Raw genomic sequence first — 10,380 nt, 5'->3', positions numbered from 1 at the left:
TATGTGAGTGGTTCATTATTTTGATCCTCTCAGCAGTTTTTTCGTTTGATGACCAGACTGGACCCACATTCGAACATCAGAAAAGGTAATGAAAGGGTTTGAGGGGCAGTGGAAAGATGTATCTATATGAACCTCCTTTGGGGAAGGAGGGCAAGAAAGGTGGAAGGGAGATAAAGGACTCAGTATACCATCTGACCCAGAGATAGCAATTTATTGACAGTTTTTTTTTTTTGCCTTTCCCTTTGCTGTTAGCAAATATTATTTATGAAGTTACCTATCTAATCCCAGAAAAGAGATGCAAGCCAGTAGATCCCAATCACAGTGGATGCATTTCAAAGGGCACAGTTACTAATCTGAGTATGTAGACACTATGAACAGTGGACCCTGGAAACATTTAAATGGAAGTGAAAATTATAAATTTGATAAATATTTTCTCCCTCTGTAGTACTGAAGCTCAGTTTTTAACATGTACTGATAAGGGCCATATATAGCCATGTATCATTTAAATGTATCACTTATCTGTTTATTCACTAGATTTCATTATTGCTAATCCACTGTGTGCTGACTTTCTATGTGTATCACATGCTACAACTAGTTACAAAGGTACCCAGAGTGTTAACATGTTTCCAGAAAACCTCTCTTCATGAATAAGAAAATAAGCCTCAAGAACATGGTACTCATGATTCTTGCCATCTCTCAAGAAGTCATCCCTCCTTTGCCTTAAGCAGTGGGTTGTGAAATCTTCAAAAGCCCTTTTATCCTATCACCCTGAGATCAAAATGTATGTATCTATGTACCTGTATATGTATACAGATGTGTATATATACATACGGGTTTAGTCAAAATAGCCAACAGTCATTATTCTGTTTAATTTCTATTTCTTAACAAGCTAGAGCTGTGTCATACGGTGTAGTTTGTAGAATGTAGGAAATAAACCAGCTTTGTGTCCCCCTGTTTGCCGCGTGTCAACACCCCTCCTTCAAATCCCTCTTTCCTCCAAGTTTTGTTCTAGCGTCTTCCTTAGTTAGGCCAGGGCTTCCGTGATAGCTCAGTTGGTAAAGAATCCACTTGCAATGCAGGAGACCCCGATTTGATTCCTGAGTCGGGAAGATGCACTGGTGAAGGGAAAGATTACCCACTCCAGTATTCTTGGGCTTCCCTCGTGGCTCAGCTGGTAAAGAATTTACCTGCAATGTGGCAGACCTGGGTTCAATTCCTGGGTTGGGAAGATCCCCTGGAGAAGGGAAAGGCTACCCACTCCAGTATTCTGATCTGGAGAATTCCATGGATGTGACCACTGTATTTAAAGTTGTAATCTGCTCATCAGTGATAAGAACCACTGGGGTAAGAACCTGATCACCTTTTAATCTGCTTTGTAATATATGTCTTTACTTTGTTCCTCTTCTCTGCTAAAATATAAGCTCCAGGAGCTAGGTACTCAAAAAAATACGTTGTTAAATGAATCAGTCTGTTCTGAGGGGCCACTTTTTTCCTAATCTGTGCTCTCCCCTCCTTCCCTCCACTAGCTGCTGCCCTGACTCCCGGCAGGACCTACTGCTGGCCTTGCTATAGCTCTGCCTTTGTCTCACACTGAGGTGAGGGCTGTCAGGGCTGGAGACTGAGCAGACAGGTGAGAAATTAACCCGGTTCAGGTTACGAATCCAGTGCTAACAGTAAGGTGCTGTGTGACGAATTTAGGGATGGGAAAACCTGGATCCCATTTCTGGCTTAGCTACTGATTTCTATTGCAGTGATAGCTACTGCCCAGTTTCTATAAATTTTGGATGAGTGAAAGCATTTGTCCCAGTCTGGTTGCCTTATTCATAAAGGGGTCCTGACATATTCTGGAGCCATCAGAGGAGAGAGCACAGTGAAGAGGGGCTGGGAAGCCGGGGCCCTGGAGACAGTGCAGAAGGCACTGGGTTATTATGTCTGGAATGCTCTTGAGGGCAGAATTTGATAGCCATCACCAGATAACTTCAAGGGCTGTCAAGTGTGGGAGGGTACAGATACCATAATCTCCCTAGGGTGGAACCATAAGGAGGGCCCTGCCTCTCCTCCACCAACCCTCTTGTCACTCAGCAGGGTTAACAGCCCTTCCTATGGACGCAATTCCCAGAGCTGAGCGTACAGAAGGGAATAAGGCTCTATCCAGTCCTTAGAGAGCTTGTTGTTCAGTGAGAGGTTCAAGTAAAACAATTGGCAATAAAGTCAATTATTATTATTGGGAGCCAGGAAGGCACAGAGAGCATGTAGGGGCAAGAAATCCTGGGTGGGCTTCAGGGAGAGCATCAGAGGGAGATGACGGCTGCCCTGAACTAAAAGGCTGGGCAGGACGAGCTCGAAAAGGTGGGAAAGGGAAGACCCCTGTGGGCAGAGGCCCAGGGGCCCAGGAAGAGGGACCCTGCCCCAGAGGTGCCACAGCTGGAGGGAGGAGAGGGGAGGCGAGAGCTGGTGTGCTGGCTCCCTAGGTGACTTCCAGACTGAACATCCTACAGATAACTGAGCCCGGCCGAGGTCCTTGTAATTCCCGCCTCCGCTGCCACCAGGGCCCCTCCCAGGGGCAGTGCTGGCTGCCCTCGTCCTGAGTCCCGGTCACCACATGATGCCTGGTGCAGGAGGAAGTCCACAACGTCCCTATCTCTGCGCTCTAGTGGCTCCCCCGGCACCTCAAGGTGGGGCTTGGTGACTGTTTGCCTCCCCCATTCCTGGCTGGGCCCCAAGGACTCCCCTCATTCCACCTCTGAACATGGGTGTCAGTTCCATTAGAGGACCTGACCCAGGCTGGGAGGGGTGCCCAATCTTCTACCCCCCAGCTCTCCCTCCCCAACTCTCTCGTTTACCTAAGAGACCTGGCTTGGAAGAGCCCCACCTACTGTCTTCCTCTGTCCCCACTGTCCCCAAAGCCTCCACCCCCACCTCTTGCTTCCTCCACGCCTCCAGCCCCTGTGTGAATTGGGTCTTCTCCAGGGCTGAGGGTTCGGTGGGGGTGGCAATGTGAGAATTTATAGAACCTGTGTGACGTTCTCCTCTTCTGTCTGCCTTCACCCTTGCTCTATACTTTGAGAAACCAGAAAAGAATATGCTACTGGATGTAAAAAAAATAGTCCAAGGATAATGTGATGCTGAGTTGGAAGGGCCCCTTTTAATGTATGAAGCCACGAGCTTTGCAAAGTAACTTGCCCAAGGTCTTTTCACTAAGGACGGAGCCACCACTGGTACCCAAGCCTCCCGCACCTGGTCCCATGGATTGTTAACTCTGTTCCACAGGAGAAAGCAGCACCCTAGCTCTCCCTCGGACTTTCTGGGAAAGCGTGTGAGACTGTGACGATGAATGGCTGTGGGCTTATTGGCCAGACTCAGCCCATCTCCCATCCCCTAGTGAAGTATTGTCTTTGCTCTTAGAAGCTAAATGTGTACATTTGAACCCACACATCACGCACAAGGGGAAGTCCTTTTTACCTTTGGTGTTTTTCTGAGTAGTTGTGCTGTTCTCAGTGATGCCCTTGGATGCTGAGAAGCTGCGTCAATGCTGTGAAAAGGCTGGCGGGTTAGGAGGTCCTTGGCCACCCCCAGAAATATATCACACTGGCAACCTCAGATGTGAGCAGTTGTTGGGTCGAGATGGCAGACGCCTACCTAGCAAGAGGGTGACCTTGCGGATGAGAACTGAACTACAATACAAGGCACTTCCTGTCTCAAGACATCTAGAATGGGGGTTTGCCTGGGGACGGGGCGGTGGTTCTGTGCCCACATGTGCTCTCCCCATCCCCTTCGTCTTTCAGCGGCTGGCACTGATCTTACACTTGGTTGCCCTGGATCAGGAAGTGTCTCACCATCTTCCTCTGCTATTGCTGTCTCCCAAAAGCCCCCACCCTCCACCTCTTGTTTTCTCCATCGCTCCAGCCCCTTCCTCTTGGGTTCCCCTGTGGGCAGCCAAGCCCTGCCACTAGTATAGGAGTCTGAGACCTATGCTGGTCATAAGAAATTAGTCAAAATGGAATACAATTCTATAAAAAGAAGTGCTTTAATCCCCAGAAGGGATGCCATCAGAAATGACTTCACAAAAGAAGAGTCATTTGAGCTGAATCTTGAAGTGGAATTTGCAGAAGATACAAAAAGTATTCCAGACTAAGGGAACAGCAAGTGAAAAGAAGATGTGAAAGAGCGTGGTAGCTCCTTGGGATATTAGAACCAATGCAACCAAAGTAGAGAAGGTGTGATAAGGTGCCAGGGGTTAAGCCCTGACAATAAGTCAGGACCAGATTGAGGAAGTGTTAAGTCAAAGGTCAGAAATGGGGAACTAGAGTTGAAGGAATGGAGACCCAGTCAAGGGTTTTAAACAAGAAGCTCACAAGAACCTTTGAGTCTTGAGAAGATCACGTGAGTGATGGTGGCGAGCCAGGATTCCTTGGGGGACCCTGCTGTAGGTGGGGAGTCATTTGGAAAGGCTACTGCGTAGTCCAAGTGGAGGATGACTGACTACACAGTGCAAATTGAGAAGCCCAGAGAAGTCCAGGGATCGTCCTTGGTTCACACGCCTAATGGCAGAAACTGGAATTAACCCATCCTAATGCCAAAAGCCATTGACAAGTCTGCCATCCATCTAAAGATTGCTTTCACATCCATTGCTTTCATGCCTACCCACAGATTCTGTTTTATAGATGAGGGACAGCTGAGGGCCTGAGAAGTCAGTCTCCATTCAGTTGGCAAATTGAAACAAGAATCTGAAGCACCAGAACAGGGCCCAAGTGAAAAAGAATCTGTTCAGCAAGCATTTGCTGAGCACCTACTGCATGCCCTGGACTCTGCTTCAAGGAGCTCACAGTCTGGAAGGGAAAAGAAAAACTCCCAACAAGGCAGACAGACAGGTGCTAGGATGGAAGGAACCAGGAGGAGAGTGTAATTTCAGCTGAATTAGTGCCATACCCTGCGGAAACCAGGGTGGGAGCCTGAATGATGGAATTCGGATTGGAGGAGGAAAAGACGTCTATGGAAGAGATTCGGTACTACAGCAGGGCCTGGCCTGGAGCCCAGACCTTCCTGTTTCTTCTGCTTCCTGGCCCTCTGAGGACTCTCGCGCTGGGCCCAGGCATCAGACTGACGCAGGAGCCGGGAGAGCTCAGGGAACCTGATGGGGAGCGTCCCTGGGTCCTTCACTCAGCACCGGCCAGGCCGCCTGCCTGAGGGTGGGGCCAGGGCCAGGGAGGGCCCGGGGCTGCGGAGACGGCCCTATGGGAAGAGCCACTGTTGGCCAGGTTACTGGGAGCTTCGGAGGCCCAATCAGGCTGTGACCATCCCGGGAGACCCTCGTCAGTGTTCCCTGCCTGATAATGTCTTCCTGCCCATCTCTGGCTGGAGTGGGTTAAGAAAGCCTCTGTGTCTGACTCACTCTGGCTGAAGCATAAGATCAGAGTGCTGGACCCCTGTTGATACTCACACATTTAACTACCGTGGGCTGGGCATGTACAACAGACATGCTGATATCTGTTTCATGGAAGAACGGTGACTACCACATGAGCCTGCAGACTATAAGGTAAAAGCAACATTATGAAAATGTCTGTTCATTTTCATAGTAAAGGAATCAACAAAATGAAAATAATCTGGAATGGGAAAAAATATTCACCAACCATTTATCTGATAACGGGTAAACATCTAAAATATGTAAGGAACTCAATCAACTTAATAGCCAAGAAGCAACCTGATGAAAAAATGGGCTAAAAGACCTGAATAGACATATTTCCAAGGAAGAAATACAAATGGCCAACAGGTACATGAAAAGGTATTCAGCATTACTAATCATCAGGGAAATGCAAATCAAAACCACAATGAAATAGCATTTCACACCTATGAGGATGGCTATTCTCATTAAGACCAGAGATGAATATTGGTGAGGGTGTGGAGAAAAGGGAACCCTTGTGCACTGTTGGTGGAAATGTAAATTGCTACAGCCGCTATGGAAAACAGTATGAGGGTTCCTCAAAAAATTAAAAATAGAACTACCATATGATCCAGAAATCCCACTTCTGGTATATATATCCAAAGAAAATGAAATCAGTGTGTTGAAGAGCTATCTGCATTCTCATGTTCATTGCAGCATTATTCACAATAGCCAGCTATGAAAACAACTGGAAGTGTTCACTGATGGTTGAATGGAAAAAGAACATTTCATACGCACACACACACACACATTGGAATATTATTTCACCATAAAATCTGTCATTGCAACAAATGTGGGTAAACCTGGAGGATATTATACTAAGTGAAATAAGCCAGACACAGAAAGATAAATGCTGTATGTTTCACTTATCTGTGGAGTTGAAAACATCTATTTCTGCTTCTTTAACTATGCTAAAGCCTTTGACTGTTTAGAGCACAGCAAACTGTGGAAAATTCTTGAAAAGATGGGAATACCAGACCACCTAACCTGTATGCAGGTCAAGGAGCAACAGTTAGAACCAGACAAGAAACAACAGACTTGTTCAAAATTGGGAAAGGAGTACGTCAAGGCTATATAACATCACCTTGCTTATTTAACTTATATGCAGAGTACATCATGCAAAATGCTGGGCTGGATGAAGCACAGCTGGAATCAAGAGTGTCAGGAGAAATATCAATAACCTCAGATATGCAGATGATACCACCCTAATGGCAGAAAGTGAAGAGGAACTAAAGAGCCTTTTGATGAAGGTAAAAGAGGAGAGTGAAAAAGCTGACTTAAAACAACATGAAAAAACTAAGATCATGACATCCAGTCCCATCACTTAATGGCAAATAGATGGGAAAACAATAGAAACAGTGAGAGACTTTATTTTCTTGGGCTCCAAAATTACCGTGAATGGCGATTGCAACCATGAAATTAAAAGATGCTTGCCCCTTGAAAGAAAAGCCAGACAAACCTAGACAGTGTATTAAAAAGCAGAGACATTACTTTGCCAACAAAAACCTGTCTAGTCAAAGCTACAGTTTTTCCAGTAGTCATGTATGGATGTGAGAGCTGGACCACAAAGAAGGCTGAGTGCCAAAGAAATGATGCTTTCGCACTGTGGTGCTGGAGAAGACTCTTGAGAGTCCCTTGGACATCAAGATCAAACCAGTCAATCCTAAAGGAAATCAACCCTGATTGGAATGAACGATGGTAAAGCTGAAGCTCCAATAATTTGGTCACCTAATGTGAAGAGCCAACCCATTAGAAGAAACCCTGATGCTGGGAAAGATTGAGGGTAGGGGGAAAAGGGGCAACAGAAGATGAGAAGGTTGGGTGGCATCACTGACTCAATGGACATGAGTTTGAGCAAACTCTGGGAGGTAGTGAAGAACAGGGAAGCCTGGTGTGCTGCGGTCCATAGGGTTGCAAAGAGTCGGACACAACTAAAGTGACTTAGAACACACATGTACTAAAGGTATACAATTTTCATTTGTAAATCATATCTCAGGAAAGCTGGCAAAAAATAAAAACAATAAGAAAAAGAAAATGTGTGTTTATTATTAGGAATCTATTCCTGAACACAGCTGAAAGGCTGGAATTTTATAGTGCAAGTGGAGTTTTACCTTCAGTAATATAGGAACTTAGAACTTTAAGTGAGTTGGGAATTGAAAGAAGGTACTGGAAAAAAGGGGAAAAACTGAAATAAAGGTCCATACTTCTCCAGATGGCACCTTACTCAGCAGTGTGCTGCAGTGTGACAAGTATGGACTTAGGATTCAAACCAAATCCTGCCACTTTCCTTCATTCAGCACATATTTGAGCACTTACCATGTTCCAGGAAATGAATTGCTGGATGACCTTAGGTAAACAACTGTTTTGAACTTCATTTTTCTCATCTGGAAAACTAAAGGTAACACACCTCATTGGGGATGTTTCAAACATGAAATGAAATAGATACAACGTAAATCATATATTCAGAACATCAGCTCTGTGCTTGAGTCTGCAGTGCACTAGGACCCTGAGTTTCCACCCTAACTTACTTTCTGATAAGATTGGACAGCCCTGGCCTACACTTGGGCTGGGGCAGTGGACTGGCACCCCGCTTGTTGTGTCTTCTGCTAAACTATCCGCCAGACATCCTGCACTCCCACCAGCTGGAGCAGAGAACACGATGGAGGTAGAAACGGCTTCTAACAAGGCTGGCTTTGCTTGATCTGGACCGGTTAGTTGAGGGAAGCAGAAGCCATTGAAGCACCCAGTGGACCATCACACTCACGCTGCTTGCCTCGTGGCAGTCTTTCCACCTCTCCCTGACTACCATTAGCTAAGGTCTATTCAGGTGTCCTGTATGCAGAGAGAAGAGGCAAAGGTTGCTTTCTCTTTGCCACCAGAGAAACCTGTGCTCCATTTCTTCCACTGAAGAAATGGAACGAAGATGCTGCTTTCCCAGGAGCCATCTGGGCTCACCCAGCCCTTCTTCTTGGGAAGGACTTCCTCAAAGGTGATTCCAGGCATCCTGCCTTTCTCCCACAACTGCAGAAGCAGCCAGATGGGCAGGCTATGGATGCTGCCATGTGGGTGCCTCCAGGAGTCCACCCGCCTGTGACTGCCCCTGCAGCCAGTCAAATGCTACTAGGCGCTGTAGTTGGGAACGCATCCCTGCAGCCCCAGCTGTCGCCCAAAGCCAGAGAGATGCCTCTGGTATTCGCTCTCAGAAATCTGATGGCTGTGCATGCTCCTTCCTCATGTTTGTCGCCTGCAAATCAGAGTCCTGCCCTGGTGCCCCTGACCAGTGAGCTCCATACCACAAGCTTCCAACACAAGTTTTTGGGCTCCCATCTGGAAAAAACGGAACTCCTAAAGTAGGAAATTTTCCAAGCATTAAAGCATGTGTCCAAAATCACCACCTCCCCCCCCCCCCCCCCCCCACTGTGTGTATGTCTACTTTGTATCCCCTCTGAGGGCTCTCATCATCTTCCTAGTCCTGTCTCTTTCCTTCTGATGGACTCCGGCCCTGGACCCTGTTTTATAGCTGAGCCTGAGATGTTCTGCAGGGCAACATGAGCCAAGAGGGGAATTCAGATCGGCCCCTTTAGACAGCGAGAAACAAGGGGATGCTGCCTGGGCTTAGGACCCCAGGACTTGGTGAGGGGAACGGTGCCAGGGTGGAGAAGGCCTTTGTTAAACTCCTTCTTAACTAGGTGGCTCAGATGGTAAAGTGTCTGCCTACAATGCAGGAGACGGGGGTTCAATCCCTGGGTTGGGAAGATTGCCTGGAGAAGGAAATGGCAACCCACTCCAGTATTCTTGCCTGGAAAATCCCATGGATGGAGGAATCTGGTAGACTACAGTCCACGGGTCGAAAAGAGTCAGACACAACTGAGCAACTTCACTTTCACTTTTCTTAACTAGACTCATAATATGTAGAGCTGGGAAGCCCTTGGAGGAGCACTGAGTGAGGATCACAAATTCAAATGCCTACAGGGAGAAGTCAAGCAGATAACAGTGAGAGAAGTAGGCAGGTTGAAAGACAACAAGATAGTTGCTCTGTGGAGAATGCCATTTTAGGCATTACAGTATAAACTTTTAAAAAGGCTTGTTTAAAAAAAAAAGGCTGTAAAGGTTGATAAGAGTCAGAAAGTGGCTTGCCTGGGAGGCAGTGAGGAGGGAATGTTGAGTAATCAGGAGCAGGAGGGAAACTTCTGGGGTGATGGAAATGCACTGCATCTTGCTTTGGGTAGTGGTGACTGTGTATACATCATCAGATAAACTTCATCAAACAAATACTTAAGATCGGTATGTTTTGTCATATTTTAATTATACCTCAATTTTTTACTTTTTATTTTGGCAAATTAATAAAGTTTATCTGTAAAGTGATTTGACACTCAGGCTACCTATTTGCAGTGCTGGAGAAGACTCTTGAGAGTCTCTTGGACAGCAAGGAGATCAAACCAGTCAATCCTAAAGGAAATCAATCCTGAATTTTCATTGGAAGGACTGATGCTGAAGCTGAAGCTCCAATCCTTTGGCCACCTGATTTGAAGAGCTGACTCGCTAGGAAAGACTGAGGGCAGGAGGAGAAGGGGAAGACAGAGGATGAGATGGTTGTATGGCATCTCCAACTGGATGGATGTGAGTTTGAGCAAGCTCCACGAGATGATGATGACAGGGAAGCCTGGCCTGCTGCAGTCTATGGGGTCTCAAAGAGTCTGACACACGACTCTGTGACTGAACCTATTTACAAACCTCTGTTCCAGTCTGACTTCTTTACCTTACAAGTGAGGCATCAAGAACCCCTGAGGGGAGAGGGGAGGAGGGCTTTTCCCAAGCGCTCAGAAGAAACCTGCATGCCCAGAGATGGCTGCGGTCCCCGACCAGGGGTAGGGAGACTGCAGCCTGGTTCAGCTGGCTGCCTCTCACCGCGCAGATTCGCTCCTGCCTTTGGAGCGGTG

The sequence above is a fragment of the Dama dama genome, chromosome 12 (assembly GCF_033118175.1).
Source record: "Dama dama isolate Ldn47 chromosome 12, ASM3311817v1, whole genome shotgun sequence".
Taxonomy (NCBI): domain Eukaryota; kingdom Metazoa; phylum Chordata; class Mammalia; order Artiodactyla; family Cervidae; genus Dama; species Dama dama.
Note: the sequence above shows the minus strand (reverse complement) of the source record.